Here is a 21305-nt window from a genome sequence, read left to right on the forward strand (position 1 = left end):
TTCTTTCCCTTCAAAAAATCTTTCTCTAAATTTAACATTAGTTGTTGGTACTCAAAACTGTAAGAATTAAAACTGGCAGATTAATCAGTCTATATTATAGCAAAGAAAAAACTGTCCTGTTAGCTGTTGTAAGTAGTTAAGAGAGCAGAATGTTGTTAATGTGCTTATTTTTAATTGATTAAATCATTAGAAACTAGACATTAATGCAATTAATAATACAATTAATTCTTGATTATTTTAATTACATTGTTAATTGTGTCGTTAGTGGTGGGTTTTTATGTCATAATTTTTCTTGATCAATTAAGAAACCCTAATCTGGAAAAAAAAAAACTATTATCGAATCTCATTGCTTCTTTAATTGCAAGGCAAATATGGTTTATCTGGGAGGTAAGAAATACACTTTCAAACATCTTTGTTTTAAAAGATGTTATCAAAGTTGCATTCAAAGTCAATTTTCATTTGCCAATTACAGATTCAAGTTTGAGTCCTTTTTAAATTGCTATTTTCCTTAATTTCTTTAACTTTTTAACAACCCTGCAGTGTTTTCAGACTCAAGTCGGCATTCTGAGAATACTCACTCCAGCGAGTATCTCCACAGAAATCAGCTGAGGGGAAGCAAAGAAATCAGCAAAGGAGGAACTTGGTCCACACAACAGAGTGTGACAGGGAAGAGGAGATAAAAGCTTAATTTTTCTGACATTAGATTGCTGAACAATAAACGGGACAAGCTAACAGCTTTGGTCAAGAATAGATGGGACTTTGCTTCACGGAGACATATGGCTGAGTGACATTTCACCGGGTCACATCAGTGACTTTCAGTTGATTGGGTCTGACCGACATGATTCAGGAGTGGAAAGGGAAAAGTAGAGGGCTGAATGCTTTTGTTAAGAAACTGTGCTGCCTTTTCTTCCTTGTCCTGCTTTTTTGTTCTTTTCCCTTTTTCTCCGTCCTTTTTACAATTCGACTCTTACAAGTGTTTCTTTGTCGTGTTTCTTTTTCCCTTCCCTTTTTATTATTTGTCTTTTCCTTTGATTTCTCCTCCTTCTTCCACAGACCACACCATGCTCAAACATTCACATTTTAATTTATCTTCCATAAATGCAACAGACTGATACGATGATCACAAGTGCCCATTTACAACTCTGTCCTCAGAAAACTACACAGACTAAAAATTAAGCTCAAAGTATTTATAGCAGTGTGTGCCACATGGTCGAGAGTTAAAGCATTAGTTTATGTATTGTTGTGTTTTGCTGAACTTCAAGGTTAAAAACTTTTGACAGAGTACAAACTGGCAGGATGAATGCATCTGTCTGACATTGTTAGTTTATAGCTAATTTGTTTTGTCTTTTAAACAAGGACAGAGAGTCAACACGTTTTTCTCTGCCAAAAAGTACTCATCAACTCAAAAGAAAAAAGGACACTTTATGCTCATATAATTAAAACATCTGTTAGCTTTATTGGTGAAGAGGTCAAAGAATCGAGCTTTGGGACTGGGTGAGGGGGTACATGGCTTATTAGTAAAACAGGCGCACTATTTGCAGAACCTATATTCCTCAATGCACCTGTCCCACGTTTTATTCCTGGCCCAGGGCCATTTACTGTTTGTCATCCCTTTCTCTCTCTACCCTTTTTTCCTGTCCTGCCACTAATAAATACTCCCCACTGGTGCCACACAACCTGCAAAAAAAAAAAAAAAAGTGAGGTTTTAAATCCAAAGTGTGCCAACAGCAACATTTTTAAAACAGAAAACCAGACATGAATTCAAATTCTATTTTTCTGAAGCATATTTTAATTTTCCTTGTCACTGTAATGGATATTTACATTATTTGTTTTGCATGTAGAGAGCTGGCATTGCCTGTAGAATAAGTGCAGGACGGCAAATCTGTACACGTCCGTCTCACTGCATTGTAAATCTCTTAACTTCAGAGGAGTGGAAGAGGATGAGGTACTAGCTCATCACTGACATGTCAATTATTTCTCACACCTCCAAATTATTTATACGCATGGCCATACCTGATATGAATGCTCCCAACTTTTATCTGTCGGACATCTTGAAGTTGGACCTAAACACATTTTCAGTTTCAGGCACGGACACGATTGATGTACAGTCTGCCCTTCCTCATCACTTGGCGCAGAAGTACTTATTAAATTATTCAGCCAGCCTCCTTGTTACGTTTATTACTGCCACATAGACTAGAGGAATCTGTTAAATTTCAAAACAACCTCTATCAGACATGCAGACAGCTTCGGTAAGTTGGAGGTCAACCAGAAAATAATTACAGTTCTTTTTAATCGCCACAGGTGCCAGACAGGTTTTATGCTGGTCAGCAGTTTTGTTTTTTTTCCCCCCCATCACATATGGTCAGTCTGTGAGGTAATTACAAAACATCAAAAATGCCTCAGATTAAATAGATGTGCAAAATGCTGCAGCTCTTAGCATTTCTTACAAGTGATCGGATGCTTTGCTGTCTTTTTGTTTGTTATGCTACCAAGGGAGCTGAAACTGTTGATTTCGCACATAAAACTATGAAATACATTGATGTTTTTGGCTGTATTCTGACTAAAAGTAAAAATGTTCAACTAGGATGAATGTGAGGTGTAATCCCCATCTTCATCAAACCTGTTAGTGTAAAACTTATAAAAGACGAAACAATAATTAACCCAAGAGCAGCTGCTGTTTGCCGTTAGTGTCAGCAATGTGAGTGAGGACTAACTATAATGTGACTTAATGCTCCCAAAAGGAGAAGGGTCATTTAGGATGAAGTAATTAATATGTTGATGACACCATTTTTTATCCTGCACCCACATTTCTGCTGAGACAGTAATCAATGGCTTAACCAGAAGAGTTGTATATTACAGGACAATCAATGACTGTGCTGTGATACAGTGTGACTGCCACAAAAAGAAAAAAAAAATGGCAGAGGTCAATTTGTAACTCTCTGAACATTTCCTTTCGAACACTTTAAAGTGATCGTTTCACGTTTTAAGGAAGGTATTTTATTACGCAGGAGCAGCATTGTGAGATTCAGAGGTCATTGCTTTGCAACATCAACCATCACGGGTGTCATGGGTTGTCCTGGGAACATCGCGGTCTGCACGCAAATAACCCGTCGCATCAGTAAAGCCAGGGTCACATGAACCGAAGAGTCTGCGGAGCCACAAGGTCGGGCTTCAGCCTTTCGTCTCGTCAGCAGTCAACCCAGGTGTTGCTTATCACTCTACAGCCGAGGGCTGCGAGTTAAGACCAGGCTGTCATCGCATTTTATTTCACTATAAAACAGGAAAAAGTCCAGACTGCAGCCCTTCCTGCCATGTCTTTGTTGCATTTGGAATAATATTCATTGATGCATTTTGCTAATGCTACTTTCTTGTGAATTCTATGGAACAGGAATAATTGGTCGGCGGGTTGAAGCAATAGAGATCATCTCTACAATGTGGAGAAAAGAATGCAGACACATGTTGTCTGTCTTTAGTTGTTGCTCAAAGACGTGCCGGTATTTGAAAGATCACAGTTAACAAGTTGATGACCTTTGACCTGAAAGGGTGGCAACGTCTACAAAGATAAATGAACAACCTTGTAACCCTGACATGAGCCAGTCATCATCTGTTGGTGCGAAGCTTATTTCTCCTCAACACTCCAGATCACAAAATCTTTCTCTAAAAGTCTGTTGAAAACGAATTACACTTAATAGAAAAAAAAAAAAAGTACAATTAAGGGGGAAAAACAGTTATTTAAAGCTTAGGTATAATAGGTTAACTGTTTTGTGTCAATAATAGCATTTAAGCAACATAAAAAAATAAATAACAGTAAGTAAAAATGAAAATCTGCGGTTCTGATGAATACTGCCAGTGGTTGAATAAAAACTAGACAGATGTCAGGATAGTGAGATTAACAGCAAACGGAGCCTGAACTTTCTATCCCCCACAGCCAGCAGAGGATACCTACTCAACATGCTGGATGCCTGTACATGCATAAAATCAAAGGAAACTTTGGTCTGAGCATAAAAGAAAGTGACATAAATTCACTTCATACTGGTGATCTCACTTCCTGCTTCTAATCCCGCCCTGGGCAACTGCCCATGTGACCCATATCAAAAACCACCCACTGCAGCAGGTGTACAAGGAGCTTCAGAGTCAAGCTGTCTTCAGTTGAGTAACCACAGTCTTTGTACTCTTTCCCTTGAATGCTTTGATGATGGATAGATAGGCAGATGAAAGCTCCGTGTTCTGTAAATTGCATTAAAACATAATTATAAGAATAAAGTACGCCTTCTAGAATATATTTTCTAATCATTTTATTACCTCACAGCTTGAATTTTGCTGAAGAAAGTAGATTTTGACCTTAGAATGTTTCTGGATCACATATTAACGGAATTAGAACATTACAATTTATGGTTCTCTTATGCTTTTCAGTCCGTTAAGTATTATAAAACACTGAAAGTGAACTTGGATTTTGTATGTTTATCTAATAAAGCACCAATTACAAATGATTACTAAATGCCATTCTCTGTCCAAGCTATTAATGATATTATTTGCTTAAATCAGTTGAAACAAAACTGGTAGTAAAAGGAGGTTAGTAAAAACGGGAAAACTACCAACTGACTGCTCAGAGTTTACATTAAAAAATGTGCCATCAATATAATTACAAAAACATCTAACTAAATATTACATAATGAAGACATGATCTGCACTGAGCATTAAAACTTCAACAAAAAGAGCAGAAATTGAAAAAAATAGTCAGGAATTTAGCTAATACATTTGTTCATCTCATTTGTTCGAAAATGATCAAATAAATATAGGGGGAGTATTAGCATTTTATTGGCAGAAGTAGGGGTGTAAAATATTTAATGAACCTCATGTTATTCATTGCTGTGGTTTCTCCAAGTTTGTCTCAACTCACTAACAACTCTGGACTTGTCATTTCCAGTCAGTAACTGCAGAAGGTGATCAATAACAGCCTCCAGGTACGGTAACTTAGCAGGCTGTGTGCAACTAGAGCAAATGAGAGAGGCCTTTGTCATCAAAATGTGCTGGCTTCGTCCCTATTTCTTTATGCATTTCATTCTCCTTACACACACACAAGCACACACTTAAGCGGGAGACACCATGCTGAGTCATTTGACATGGCAATCTTTCCTGAAGTTTAAGTGGGTTGAGTTGACAGTGTGAAATAAGCAAAGTCTTCTGTGTACGATCAATCACGAGTTTCACAGTTCAGCTTCACTTTTTTGATTAACAGCTTTTATTATATAGAAAAGTTACATTTTAGATTAAACTTTTGTGATACGACTGGCATTCTGCAGTGTCGTACTAAATCTCTTTGAGGTAAATTTTAACTTCAAGTCATCAAGAGGCAAAAAAGTAGTTTCTGACATTTCTGTTTCCCACTTAATCTTATAAATGACAAAACTCAGTGGTTTTAATATTTGGCCAACTTTTTTTTACCCTTAAATATAATAGTGCGTTAAAATGAGTCAGATAAAAAATGGCAACCGGGTAACATAAGGATAAATCGCGTATACTTGAGCATGTCCTGTAATGATTGTCATTTATTTTAAAGCTCCACTGAATAACATATTGACCAAAAGAAACTCAATTCATCATAATCAATATAAATGTGAGTGATTTTTCCATGAACTTGCAAAAATGTGTACCATTTATCAATGATGATATATGATTTAATCTAGTTACATAGATATAAAGTCATGATTTATACATAACAGCACTTTAAATCACACAGAGGTTCTGACAGCAGCTCCATAATAAAAGATGCAGCAACAACAGAAAGATAGATGACAAATGCTGCCTTATTTCCAACGTTAACCCCACTGTAGATGGACACATTTTACAGACTTACAAAAGACTTTTTACAATCTGTACCTGGACTAAAACAACTGATACACTATGTACACGTCTCACAGGTTTCCTTCTATATCATTAAACCTGGTGGGTTTCCAATTGTAAGGATGACTCTATTTATTTGACTTTACGTCACATAGAACTTTCAAGATAAAAGTTCTGTGCTTAAAAGTAATTTTATCAGTCAAATCTGATCTGTTTATATCTGCAAGAAGCCCAATTACTTTATTGTGAAAGGATGTTCAACATTATTTAATTTCAAGAAGCATTCATTGAATGCAAAGACATCTACAGTGCAGATAATTGCATTTTACCACTCATGTGTTCCTGAATGAACTCATTCATGTGAATCTTGAATTAAATACAAAACACTAAATATTTTATTTCAGCGCCGGAATAATGATACTATATTATCTGAATGCAGAGGCTAGGAACGGATTGTTTAAATCACAAACTCTGTTTCCTACTGTTGGGGTTCAGACTGCAATTTGAAATGCAATATATAAGCATAAAAATTAACCAAAACATAAATCATATACACCCGCACCAGAACATGCCGTCGCTATTCTTCAACAATGCCTTGTTCCTGCTCCGTTTCTGAATGTGTTTGTATCGCACAGTCAATTTAAACCAGCTGTCTTCCTGTTCCTGCACTCTTCTAGAGATGACAATAAATAAACATATTCAAAGTGACAACCCAGTTGGCTGCTTCTCAAAGCACAGGCTGTGCTTGAATTGAAAAGGGGATCGCCAAATGAGGCTGCCGCTCAAGCAACCAAGGTCCTGGATTGGATGACAGGCAGAGCTGAACCGTATAGTTTAAATTTTTGCTCCGACGCCGTTGCTTCACATTCCAATTTAATGGCAAACCGAAGGTACACATCTCTCCTTGCTTTGTCCTTGTTTCATTTTTCTGTCCAGCTCTTCTCTTATTGTACTGATGGAGGGAAGTCAAGTCCCAAGCAGAATAATTTAAACAAACACACACACATATTCAGAGATTTAAATTGCTTGTTAGGGGGAAAAAAAAAAAAAAAACAAGTTATGATGACCAGCAAAAGAATTCATACCTTTTGAACTTTTGCAGATATCCTTAATGAAATCCAGTGCAATCGACTCCTTTGAAGAATTCATGATCTTGATGTGGCCTGAAATGAAAATGAGTTTGACGCTGCGGTTTTAGAGGAAATAAAACACAGGACAAAAAGTCTTAATGCAGTGGGTGACTCTAACAAATATCTAAAGCTACAGGATGGTTTAAATCAGCATGTATTCATATAAATGGCCCAATCATTTTCTAGCCATTTGATTCTGGATGACTGAATACAAATGCACATAAAATACTTATGACTGAATAAACAGTTGGGACCAATGAACAGTATCTTATGTAGCAAGATGAGCAAAATAAAAGGTTCCAGGATTTAATGAAGCTTTACTGAACAAGCACAGAAGATGCCTTGGAGTATAACAAACAAAAAGAGTCGAACAATTCCCAAAGTGAAATTCTCTTGTCGTAATGTCTATCGTTTTTGTCTTTGATCTAAATTACAATGTGTTTGTAGAAAACAAGAGATCGTGTTCTGCAAAAACAAATGTAGATTTGGATTTTTTTCAAAATGTCCACACATAAAAGTTAAATTCAGTCCACGTAGATCCAGTGGGACAAAGGCATTATTTCCCTCATTATTAGCTCCAAGGTTTATCTTTATTGTGTGTTGACAAAGGAGGAAGTTATTCATGTCTCAAAGCCACTTGAGAGTTGTTAATATTCTCGCCAATAAATAATTTGATCCAGAGTACACCCTGAAGTAGGTAATAACTCTGTTTACCTAAAGTGAAATATATTGCAACCCGGAGGAAAGTCGTTACTGGTGTGGAACAGAAATGGCCCTGGAAGTCAAAAGCAAATCTTTCTAATCCATAAATAATGACGGTGACAGTCACGCAACATTCTGCTGGTGGAGAAAACAACAGTAATCTGATCAGGTTGCTCAATATGCATTTAAGCAAGAGTTTACTGAAAACGAACATATAAAAAACACAATGAAATTTGTACTTATGAGAACTGATGAGGCCCTATGCAAAATGTAATTTACAGATTCAGTCTTTGAAGATATATTTTATATTACCTCTGTATCTCTTTATTTATGATAATTGCAGATATATTGCTTCCTCATTTGTTATAATTTGCTTCCCGGTTTGCTCACTTTAACATTGTTTTCTTGGTGATAAATCCTCACAAATTTAGCCTCATCATCTTAGATTATTCTAGCAAACACAATTTTTTGTTGCAGGGAGGGTATAGTGTGTTTAACAAACAATACATGTGATCTTTTTTCACTGTTAATTTAATGTGTTAAGATACTGCTGTAAAAAAAAAGTGATATACGGAGAGTGGTAAACCTGACTTCCCTCAGTCTTTTTGATAGACGAGGTGTTTATAGGAGGTGACTGTTTTATGGATTGCTTGATACAAGTGGAATAAGGAATAGATTACCTAAATTTAGTACTTCCATTGCACAGCTGAGGCACCTGTCCTCTGAGATTATCAAAGTGTGGAAAAAGTGTTGGTATTCGCCTGGTTTTTGAAAGCAAGGGTTACTGGGGATAAAGTTAGATTATATTGCTGAGTGCAGTGCTGCATAGACATTTTCTTGGGCGGATAGTTTTCATTCAGAATAATTTGTTACATTTAGCTTACAGAGCCATGAAAAGAAATAATTTATTAGTAAAACCGTTTTTTTATTATTTTATTGAAATTATAGGAAGACATAAATACTTAAAGACCCAGTTCTACAAAAAAAAGCAGTGGGATACCCAAAGCAAACAAGAAATGGATGGTGTGTAGAAAAAAAATGAGGGAAATGTCACTGAAATAATTCATTAAAATTTGTCTTCAAATCAAAATGTGTTCTCTGATGTTACCCATTATAGGTATATGGTTGTGTAAAGCAAAACATTGTTTTTTAATTCTATGAACTACTGACATGTCTCCAAAATTACAAGCAAAAATTTAGAATTTACTTGCAGGAAATGAGAAATGGTCAAAATAAAAAAGACGCAGCGCTTTCAGACCTTGAACAATGACAAGGAAACAAGTTCACATTCATTGAAAAACAACAATACTAATGTTTTAACTCAGGAAGAGTTCAGAAATCAATATTTGGTGGAATAACCATAAGGTTTTCAATGGGGTTCAGTGCAGTGGTCTCTGAATTCTTTCCAGAGCTGCATATATGCAAACATTAAGTTAGGGTTGTTTTCTTCCAAAAAACTATAGTCAGTGCCATAGGCGTAGGAAGCGGGGGGGACAGGGGAGACATGTCCCCCCCAATATTGAAGAGAGTCACATTCGTGGGGTTGGGAGGGGTGCTGGTGCCCATCTCCAGCTAACGTTTGGGCGAGAGGCGGGGTACACCCTGGACAGGTCGCCAGTCTGTCGCAGGGCAGTTTTTTATTTATTTATTTATTTATTTAATTTTTTAAAATATATACTGCAAACCACTTGCACAATTGGTTTGCAGTTGCAGTTTTGTTTTTTTATTTAATTTTTTTATTTATATATAATGCAAACTACAAACCACTTGCACAAGTGTCCACTGCTGTTCTGCATCTGAACCCCCTCAGCCAAATCACCAACAAGACTGGCTACGGATACCGACTCAAGAATGGGGCCACCATTAATGTTACCCTAACCCTCCTCTACATGGATGACATTAAGCTGTACGCCAAGAGCGAGCGAGACATCGACTCACTAATACACACCACCAGGATCTACAGCACTGACATTGGGATGTCATTCGGACTAGAGAAGTGTGGTCGAATGGAGGGAAGGTCGTCCACACAGAAGGGGTCTCACTCCCAGAAGGAACAACAGCAGACATTGAGGACAGTTACAAGTACCTGGGAATACCACAATCAAATGGCAACCTCAATGAGGTCACAAGGAAAGGAGTCACAGCCACATACCTCCAACGAATAAGGCAAGTCCTGAGAAGCCAGCTCAATGGCAAGAATAAGATTTGTGCGATCAACAGCTACGCCTTACCAGTAATCAGGGACCCTGCAGTGTTACGGTCCCTGACCTCTAGAGGCTCTCTTTTTTGAGAGAGCTCTGTGTTTTTTGTTTCAGCTCTGCCTGATTGCTGCAGGTGAAGTGTGTTGGGACTCGTCAGCCGCCATATACAAGCAGCAAGCTGGAGATGCCAGATCTCTCTCCTTTTGTTTGACCTGGGCCATGAGCTGTGACTCTGCTTGAGAGCTGTGTGTGTGTGTGTGTGTGTGTGTGTGTGTGTGTGTGTGTGTGTGTGTGTGTGTGTGCGTGCGTGCGTGTGTGTGTGCGTGCGTGCGTGCGTGTGTGTGTGTGTGTGAACCGACTTAAGTTTGCTGTGAGCAACTCTGTAAATTATCCAAGAAGGTGGAAGCTGGTAGGGGTTCTCTGCCATTTTTGTTGTAACTTGTTTTCTCCTGTTTTTGTGTTGGTAAGGGAGTTTAGGTTTTGTATTTTCTTTTAGTTCTCTTTAGAAAGTGGCTGTTTTATTTTATAGTTGTAAGGGGGTGTTTTGTTTATTATTTTGGCCTTGGAGACTCTGAAGCTTAAAGCTCCCCTGTGTTTTTTTTTGTCCTGTACTTGTTTTAGCAGACTAGTAAAATAAATTATATTTTTGTTACTCATCAACTGTTCGGATTACTTTTTGTTTTATGTTAAAGCCCAGTGCCACAATTTACTTTAGGGATTTTAGGGTGGGGTTGTACAATTCAAAACTGTACAATTCATGTTTAAGGTCAGAAATCAGCAACTTCCACCTAATATACGGAAAATATTTTGTGACAGAGAGGGAAGTTATAATTTAAGAGGTGATGGACATTTTAAAAAACAATGTATTAGAACAACCATGCAGAGTTTTTGTTTATTGGTGCGTGGAGTAAATGTATAGAATGGATTGAATGATGAGCTCAAAAAAGTAGAAATATAAACCAGCTTAAAAAACTGATTAAAAGGGAGCTTATTGCAAAATATGTTCTATAAGATGACTGTTTTAAAGTCTATAAATACTATTGATTATAAATACTTTAAATAATGGGACATCTTTAAATGTCATGTAAAATGGAAACAAGTTGTCTCGTTTATGTTTTGACAGTTAATTGATTATAAATTGATAAGTATGAAAGGGGCAGGACATTATAAGATATTACATCTTCTACCTGCTCCTTTTCAAACAGAAAATATAAAATTTGCTCGTCCCCTGGGCATAATAATTTGTTTTACCTCTTATTTCTGTAGTCAGTTTCATTCTATTTATTTTTTTTCTTTCTTGATTGTCTTCTCTGTCTGTTAGAAATAAAAATAAATACATAAATAAATAATTAGCTGGCCAAAGGAGGAGATGAACGCCACGGATGTTAAGACTCTGAAGCTACTAACCATGCATGGAGGGTCCCACCCCAAATCCAGCACCCTGAGACTAGCCACAAGGAAAGAGGCATAGGACTAGTGAGTATGAGAGCCACTGTCCAGGATGAAACATCCAAGATCCATAAATACACCCAGGACAAGGTCTCAACAGACGATGTGCTCAATAAATGTCTCAGACAATGGGGAACAGAGTATGAGGTGGGAGGACAAGCCCCTACATGGGATGCACAACTGACAAATAACTGAAGTGGCTGATATCAGGAAATCCTACCAATGGCTGGAAAAAGCTGGACTCAATGACAGCACAGAGGCTCTCATCCTGGCTGCACAGGAACAGGCCCTAAACACCAGAGCAATAGAGGCTCAGATCTACCACACCAGACAAGACCCAAGGTGAAGGTTGTGCAAGGAGGCCCCTGAGACAGTCCAGCACATAACAGCAGGATGCAAGATGCTGGCAGGGAAAGCGTACATGGAACACATAACCAAGTAGCGGGCATAGTGTACAGGAACATCTGCAGAATATGGACTGGAAGATCAAAGTGGGGAACACCCCCAAAGGTGGTGGAGAATAACTGAGCTAAGATCCTGTGGGACTTCCAGATCCAGACAGACAAAATGGTAATGACGAACCAACCGGACATTGTGGTGGTGGATAAACAACAGAGGAAAGCCGTTGTGGTGGATGTAGCAATACCAAGTGACTACAACATCAGGAAAAAGGAGCACGAGAAACTGGAGAAATACCAGGGCCTCAGAGAGGAACTGGAAAAGGCCTGGAAGGTGAAGACCACAGTACCATACCATCCCATACCAACTTTATTTATGAAGCACTTTATACACCAATAAATTGATTAAAAACAGAAGAAAACTGACCAGCAGTAGAAGGGTTAAGAACACGATAGAACCGAGCTGCAGCGCATGCTTTAGCTTTAGCACAGGACAGCGTTATCTCAAATAAAACAGGCATATGGTCTGAAAATAATGAGTCACCAATCACTAAATTACAAACTGGTAGACCATAAGATAAAACCAGATCAAGACTGTGACCATGCTCATGGATAGCACCAGTCAGACTGCACAAAATTAAAAGAATCGGTAACATTAAGAAATGACTGAGCCATAGGTGAAGTAGGACGACAGACATGAATATTAAAATCACCAACAATGAGAACTCGGTCATACCTTGGCATAATATCAGCCAGGAAATCAGAAAAGTCATTTATAAAGTTTTTGTTGTACTTCGGTGGCCGATAGACCGCCGCACACAGCACAGTGTGAGAGCTGCCGAGTTCAAATAGGCTGATCTCAAAGCTACTAAACGAGGCCAGAGGCAACTGTTTACAAGTAAAACTGCTTTTAAAAACAGTCACTATACCTCCACCGGACCCCGACATCCTTGGAGCATTAAAATAGCCGCAGTTCCGCAGTACAAGTTCATTAAAAATGCTGGAGTCACCAAACCACTTGTCCATGATTCTGTTAATAAAACATCCAATCAATAAGAGGAAAAGAAATCCCTAATGACGAAAGTTTTATTTGTCAGCGACCTGGCATTTACCAAACTGATCCTGGCAGAAATCGGCGGGTCTACACCATCAGGTGGCATCCGGTGCTCCCGGCAAAGAGGCCGCAGGTTGCTAGGATTCACCCTGCGTCTACAGGGCCGAGGAGCGCAGGGACCTGTGGTAGTGCCTGTGGTCATCGGGGCCCTCGGGGCAGTCACCCCCAAACTGGAGCAGTGGCTAAAACAGATCCCAGGAACAGCATCAGACATCTCAGTCCGGAAATGTCAGGTTCTAGGCACAGCCAAGATACTGCGCAGAACCCTCAAGCTCCCAGGCCTCTGGTAGAGGACCCGAGCTCAGAGGATGAAAGAGTCCACCTGCGGAAGCGTGAGAAGGGAATTTATATAAATATGAATAAATATATATACACATTGTCTGAGTATCTCCAAGTAGGTTTGATTTTAACTAGCGTTTCACCTAGCAGTAAACTACATTACTTTTTTTCTTATGTGCACAACTATCAAACGTTTCCCAAATACAATGTGACCCCAACACTGAAACTGTGAGTTTCTGTAACAGTATATGTTGAGTAACTGAGGGAAATAACATAAACATACAATATTTAGGGCTCTCTAACAAGCACCATGATGTGCAGAAGTGCTTACATTCCATAACTATTTCTAGCATTTGCAATGCTGCAGCCACAAATTCCAAGATATTTTACAACAAAGATGATTACTTCAGATCAACACAAAGTGCTGCATAACTGTAAAGTGTAAGGAAAATAATATGCAAACTTTCTACCTTTCTGATAACATTTAAAAAATTAGAAATCTGACTCATCAAATTTCTTGGCCTCGTCAGAGAACTTAGGAACAGGAAATTTAACAAGGCAAGTGATATCAGATCTGAACCTGTCCAAACAATATCAGATGATACATAGGGTGCTCACAGAAAGGAACATTTTAAGTCTGCTTTAAAAGCAGGTGTTTCTGTTTTTTAATAGAATTCCTTTAACTCAAGAATTAAAGCCAGTTCTAGGAGTTTAAGATAAATGGTGTTTTTTTTTCTCATTTCTGCCTTTGCAATGATTCTGCTTGAACATCTCTTTCTGTAAATATTTCTCTTTGTTCTGTAGCCTATACTTGGTATCACAAAACATTATGCAATATCAATATCGAATAATGGTAATATTAGCCTAAATGCAGCCAGTGGTATGTGGGATATAACTAGCATGTTGTCTTACATTGACTTCCTCCATTCAGTGTGCTAAACATGGTTAATAAATAAACAAAGTAGCTAAAAAGCTTATTTTAGGAAAAAGCCTACTTTTAATGTAGGCAATAGTTACATTAGAAATGTTTGTGCTCTGCTTTTTGATTTTTACTCTTGCAAAAGTAAGAATCTGAAGTTCACTTCGTGGCACTTAGTTACCAGTAAACACACTCATCTCTTAGCAACAGATTAGCAACAAAAATTGTTATTGTTCAAAAAACATAGGATTTCTTCTGCTCTCGCTCAGACGTTTACTTTATGGAACTTTGTGGACCTTGGTTACCAGAAAACGCGATCATCTCTAAGCAACAGGTTAAAAGCGTAGCAACAAAAAATCTTATTGATAAAAAAATATAATGTTTCTCCCGCTCTTTTGAAATACCACTTATTTTACACTAACAAGAATTGTGCAGTTGGTGAATTTTGCAGAATAGTTTTTTTTTTGTTGTTGTAATTTTCCATAAATGTATTTAACACATTCAACACAAAAGTAAAAATCTCGATTTATACTTCGTGGCAGTTCGTTACCAGAAAAAACCCGCTTATCTCTTAAAACCAAATTAATAACAAGTAGTTTATAAAACAAAAGCTCTTTCGAAATAACGCTTACCTGATTAGATACAAGACATTTACCGTTTGCACATTTCGCAAAAGTAAGAATCTGAAGTTCACTTCGTGGCTCGTGGTTACAAGTAAACACAACCATCTCTTAGCAACAGATAAGCAACAAAAATTGTTATTGTTCAAAAAACATAGGATTTCTTCTGCTCTCGCTCAGACGTTTACTTTATGGAACTTTGTGGACCTAGGTTACCAGAAAACGCGATCATCTCTAAGCAACAGATTAAAAGCGTAGCAACAAAAATTCTTATTGATTAAAAAAATATAATGTTTCTCCCGCTCTTTTGAAATACCACTTATTTTACACTAACAAGAATTGTGCAATTGGTGAATTTTGCAGAATAGTTTTTTTTGTAATTGTTCATAAATGTATTTAACACATTCAACTCAAAAGTAAAAATCTCGATTTAGACTTCGTGACAGTTCGTTACCAGAAAAAACCCGCTTATCTTAAAACCAAATTAATAACAAGTAGTTTATAAAACAAAAGCTCTTTCGAAATAACGCTTACCTGATTAGATACAAGACATTTACCGTTGGCAAATTTCGCAAAAGGAAGAATCTGAAGTTCACTTCGTGGCTCGTGGTTACAAGTAAACACAACCATCTCTTAGCAACAGATTTGCAACAAAAGTTGTTATTGTTCAAAAAACATAAAAACTTCGTGGCACTTGGTTACCAGTAAACACAACCATCTCTTAGCAACAGATTTGCAACAAAAATTGTTATTGTTCAAAAAACATAAAAACGTAGTGGCACTTGGTTACCAGTAAACATACTCATTTCTTAGCAACAAAAATTGTTATTGTTCAAAACACATAAAAACTTCGTGGCACTGCTCTTTTGAAATGGAGTGGAGCGACAAAGTGAGAAGGAAGGAAAAAAAAGAGCAAGGAAAAACCAAAAACTGGCCACATTTTGTTCGTCGTCTTGGAGATGAAGCGGGGTTTTTTGTTGGCAGCGATTCAGACCCGCCAAAACTTTCAGCCCAGTCAGGGAGCCAGGATAGTTACAGGTAGCAACGCTAATGTTAATCACAATGTGAGTTAACTGATTATAAACTGTACCAGCCCCAAGGTTTATAGTTAAGGTTTACATTGGAGCCGCCTGGGAGAGCGGCGCGCGTGATCCGCACTGCGTGTCCGCTTCCACGCGCACAATGAACCGAGCTCCGTGCTCATGATTAATTAAAACAAGTTCAATAATTTCCATTGGCATGATTTATCACTTCTCTTTTTATTTCTCTTTCTTTCTACAAAAAAACTGATAAAAGCTTTCAGGTTGGTGCTTTGGTCTCAGCTAAACCTTTTTTGAAGGACAATTTTATTTACAAAGACTTCAAAATTCATTTTATTTGTCGTTTTGTTTATTTATTTTGGATATTTGAAATGCCTTCCAGTTGCAGTGTTAAATGTTCATTATAATTTTACGTTTACTGATCTTTCAGATTGTGTTCTTGCATTATAATTTTCCCATTAACATTTATTACTTAAAAATGGTCTAAAAACAACAATAATATTGTTTATCAAAAATCAAAATTTGTTATTGTGACAGGTCTACACACATATATAGCGTAGTTAGTTTATTGCCTTGGATGACATAGTTACTTTGAAAGAGTAATTTGATCACTCAATGAAAAATTCATCCATCAGCTAGAAAATGTGCATCTCTTTTCCCTTCATCGTTTATGTTTGTGTCACTGGTGTTACATATGAAACGTATCTCCCCAAGGAAAAAGAAGAAAGCAACAATATGTGTTTTCTAAAAATAATCACAAATGCTTAACTTGGGTCATTTTAATCTGATTATTGGATTGTAAATAGTAACACGTTAGATTACTCGTTACAAGGGGTCAGATTAGAGTAACACGTTGATGACACCATGGTTTGACATTTTTGCTCAAACTATTTACGGATCTTTCAGGTTTCCGATATGTGTCCCCCCCCCCCAATGATAAACTTGTTCCTACGCCCTTGGTCAGTGCTACCTGAAGGCCTAATTAATCTCTCCACCTTTAAACAATCTGACTCCTCTCAGATCATGAGACACAGAATAATGTGTAAACTTCAGATCTAACAGATGCTTCTCTTTTGAATTCCAGGAGTTTCTGTTCTGTTCCGAGCAAAACGAGTGCTTGTTTTCCCTCGATGGTAATTATGCTCCTTGGATGATTGGTCACAGCCATTTGACGACGAGTCCATCACAAACTGATTGAGGAATGCATTTCCTTTGGGAGCTCATTATTAATTACTGTCTATGGGTGAAACTTGAGCAGGTTCACATTTCATGGGCTCCTCTGACCTCTCAGGCTGATTGGCAGTGGCCTGACTGCGGCGGCTGCGGTGCGTTAAGTGTGGCGGACGCGTTTCATGCCAGTTGATGTGCTAGCAGTCTGGACGTGTCGAGGGCTCTGCCAGAGCTCTTCGCACGGAGTGGCCATTATTTGAAGCAGACTCTCACTCACTGTTTGATGTCACATACACAGAGCCTATTTTTGGTTTCACTGGAGCTGCTAAATATTTCTGTCTTGCGTTTAATTTTGAAACAATGGAAGGAGGAAACACTGAAATGAAGGCGTTAAATGGTAGACAAGTTGAGTCACAGTGCACATACTCTAAAAATGTAGCACTGAATGTATATAGGGCACTGAAGTAATTAATCTGTTCAGTACCAAAGCGCTCATCAAAAAAAAAAAAAAAAGTGATTCTTTGTAATTCGGCTCAGTTAATTAGAGGTTTGAATAAAAAGGGATCTGGTTTGCGCTCCGTATACAAAAAAAAATGACAAATTATGCCTCAGAGCTGTGACTGTATAATCTACACGAGTGTAGCAAAAGGGTTTACTTTAAACTTGTAGCTGCAATTTGAAGATTAGTGAAATTGTTTCCCATTTTATGTCTTAAGTACTCCCCCAACAAAACAGACATGATACAGAGATGATTATTTTAGCCTTCTTAAGCGAGCAAACCTTCAATCTTCTCTGCATAAGCAATTGAAAAATTTGTAATTTTAGAACAGAAAGCCTTCTGAAAAGGAAAACAAAAATCTTCACGATGCTGTCATTTTCTTCCAGGGAAGAAAGGCATACAGCCTGCACCTTACCCTGACACGCCCCTTTGTGTCAGTGATTGTTAGAGCTTACACAGTTCCCTTATTGTTACGTTATGGCTCAGCCTGATAACCCCACCACAATCACAGCCACTTAGGGGGGCGATAATGTGCTGCAATCTGGGTTGAAAGCAGACGTCCCCTTAGATTCTCAGAGGACTGTAGTGGGTGGGTATAGATGACAAACCTTACGTCACGCAGGCTTTGTGATTGAGCGGATAGCAGAATAGACAAGAAGCCAAGAATCTGGTCTTACTCTTATCTTGTGATGCACCTCAATGTTTTCCTACAAGAGACTTAAATCATGGCTTTTGAAAGAATAAATGCAAAGGTAACGTTGTTTCAGCATATGACTTTCACACCAGATGTAGCTTCTCCTGGCACTATTGGTGTCTTTTCATTTTAACTTGTTTTTAACTGCTTACTGCTAAGGAAAGTTTGGTCGGGGTGGTAATAAGAAAAACACTCAGAGTTCCAACTTTGCCAGCAGGAGTTTGGATCTCAAGGGGCGTTCTTGTTGTATGTTGAGAATCTAACTTTTGAGTTCAAAGAGAAATCACCATAAAAATACAATTGTTATGTCAACATAACAGAATAGTTCACTCATAAAAACTTTTTTTTTTCTTTTCAGAATAAACAGAACTGCACCAGGGAAACCTGAATTACAATGTGCATTTTAATTTTGGCTACATAACAACATAACGTTTTCTTCTAAAACAAATGCATCTGTTTATCCAGTGCTTGTGTTTCTGCAGCAGTCCCTGTATCCTCCTACATTACACACCAGGGTTCTCATTTAGAAAACATTGTGTTGGATCTACATTAAAACTGTACATATGCCCCAAAGTCAAAAATCCAGATTTATAAAAACACACCTTATAGTGAAAGAATACATCAGGTCAGGCCCAATAAGTTTAAATTTCCTTCTTTGAGTCTCCCATAGGTAAAATCTTCTAGCTGTGTCAATTTTCTTTTAAATGAGGCCCCTGATGAAGGACAAATGCTTTCTGCTGAGGTCGGTTAATTCTGTACTTGAACTTTTTTATTGTAGATTTTGACCCGTACTCAATTTCTGTAAATACTCTGTCTTGGCTGTCTTACTTTCTCTTTCTGTCACTCATGTGTACAACTTAAAGATGGAGCCAGATGTTAGTTTTAAAGCATCACTGAGCTGCATCAGAGAGAGACGCAGCTATTATAGTAATTACCATCTGTGTGTCTTATTTTCTAACTGCCATGTTTATTTTTTTCCATACAACTTTGCCACACCAAACAGGATTGAAATAAGTGGAAGTCGCCACACATCAAACATAAAATTTTTTTATGAATAAAAATAAATACCTTTTGACTCAGGTCAAAAATTCATAATCCCATTGTTTAAGGTTAGGGAGGACCGAAGATAACAGTGAAGACTTGTGAAAAGCTTATCATCATTTTTCAGAACAATTTGGTTAGTGTAATAACCAACAACACCTTTTTCCACTGATTACTGAGAAGGGACAAATAATTTTGGGCATTGATTTTTTTTTTTTTATTCAAATGTACAAAAAAGAAAATGGACAAGTAATTTACGACATGCACATTGTCTTGTGTTTTTGGAGTTGCTTGTGCCATTTTCAATCAGAAACCAGCTTGCTCGATCTAATTCCACCAGAGGTCTGAATAATTTGGGTCTTAACTGTCAAACTAAAGAGAATCCTTTCCAAATTTAGAGTCGCTGTGCTGTATCATAACTTCTATACTCCATACAAATGGGGGGAGGGAAGAAGCCAAAAAGGTCTGAACAAAATGAGTCCCATATGATCATTTTTCCATTTCTCTTTTGTTCCCACCTGATGTAATTGACTGGTGTGTTTTGTTTGCTTCAAGGCAGAACATCTCACCCTAATCCATTCTGCTCTTTTTTTGTGTGTGTGTGTTTTGGTCTCATCCGCCATTGTGCTCTCCCACAGTACAACAACCTTTTTCTATCCATCAACGGATGTGTGCCTGGACTAAATGTGGTGTAATAACAATAGCACAGTTGTTTGGCTGGATCTGCAGGATCTTTTAAAGAGAGTGCTGTCAGCGATGGGTGTGTTGCTCCCTATCCCTGTGCAACAACGTATTGTATAGAAATATTAACAATAAAAAGCCATTTTACATTTTTGTAGAAAAAAAAAAAAAAAACATAAGGAAAATGCAGTCCTGCCCCTAACCAGGAGCATCTAGCAATACAAATAATGGATCTCTTAGTGGATGTGCTCATACTCTTAATGGGATCCTGTTATTTTATTTTTTTATCCCTTTGGCTGTCGTGTAAGGAAGCTTCCTCTTTGATCTCCGCTCAGTGTTTTTACTGGATACTCTAATTGGTCTTACAGGCCTTGGCTTTGATCGGGTCCTGCAGGCGGGAAGCTTCACATCTCAACGTAAAATAACAAACCTCATCAACTTTCATCATAAGAGCGTGTCTACCTCTAGGCCATGCATAATCATTGTCATGGTGGGGGCGGGGGGATATAAATAAATCCAGGATGGAATAGGTGGGCACGTCAGACACTGATTGTTGCGGCGTGCTCTTTTTGTGATCAAGCAAAGAGTTTGAAGTTGGGGATAGTAAGAGGTCACACCTTTCTCCTTCCAGGAGATGATGGCTGATTATGGAAGGTGCTTCAGAAACGGAAGCTCACTCGCACCACTTCTGATTATTACGCAGTTTGAAAGTGCCGTCCACTTCTGCCAGAGCAACATGCTGCTTCTAATAATGGATTGGATGAAACAATAGTAACGAGTAATGTGCTGGATGACAGAAGCTGAATCTCCTGTGAGGTATCTTCCATTCATAGTCTGTCGCAGTCTAAAGCGATTAGCATTTAACCTACTGAACCTCTGGCTGTCAGATCTCCAGTGTTTGTTTTGAAAAGACAGCAGGGATTAAATATTACTAAGGCCACCATGAGAGACTTGAAGTATTAGTCTTGACAAGTCCAGAACATACTTTAATTAAATTGCAGGGGAGGAAAGGGGGAGGTTGTTTTTTTTTTTTTATTAGCTCCAGCAGAGCTGTAAAAACAAATATAATGCAATTTATTTGCTTCAGTGTTGAAAATGAGCCAGATTTTTTGGAGTAAATCATGGCTGAGAGTGTGAAAATTGTCCTCTGTATCAAAATGGAGAAGCTTCATAAAGAGGCTGCTGGGGATGCATAAAAATCAGATTTTTTTAAAAATCTTTTAAATTATGTACTGCTGTGACTATATAAACTGAAAATGAAAAGAAACATTACTTTAAAGTGTGAAAATAAACTACATACATAACGTTATCTTACTTTGTTTATTTTTTATTCTTTTAAAATTTTCACTTTTTTGTTAAATAATGTTAGCTTACAGAGGAAAATGGACTATCGATTGCAGTTCAATGAAGAATAATCAATTCATGCAAAATTGTTAATTTCCACTATATTGAATAATGCAACATGGGCCTGCAGAGGTAGAGCTAACTGTAGTTTCTCCCATGTTCTGTGATTTGAAGAAACAT

The 21305-nt window shown here is 37.8% G+C and overlaps 2 long non-coding RNA genes across 3 annotated transcripts in view; both read right to left on the reverse strand.

Moving 5' to 3' along the window:
* Positions 1-901: 901 nt before the first annotated feature.
* LOC103457611 (uncharacterized) overlaps positions 902-21305 on the reverse strand; it is a 54610-nt gene continuing 34206 nt past the window's right edge. Inside the window, exons 4-5 of one of the 2 annotated variants that reach the window (XR_014085529.1) lie at positions 6930-7007; positions 902-6787 (exon numbers count right to left, since the gene is read on the reverse strand). This is a non-coding gene — a long non-coding RNA (uncharacterized LOC103457611). Of the gene's footprint in view, positions 7008-21305 lie in introns of both variants that reach the window. The other variant, XR_014085528.1, reaches the window with a different exon arrangement.
* LOC145549679 (uncharacterized) lies at positions 12793-15181 on the reverse strand. The gene is made up of 2 exons (XR_014085526.1): positions 14669-15181; positions 12793-13160 (listed from the first exon to the last, which is right to left on the reverse strand). It is a non-coding gene; the product is annotated as an uncharacterized LOC145549679 (long non-coding RNA).

Source organism: Poecilia reticulata, chromosome 21 (genome assembly GCF_904066995.2).
Source record: "Poecilia reticulata chromosome 21, P_reticulata-male-v2, whole genome shotgun sequence".
NCBI classification, from domain to species: Eukaryota; Metazoa; Chordata; class Actinopteri; order Cyprinodontiformes; family Poeciliidae; genus Poecilia; species Poecilia reticulata.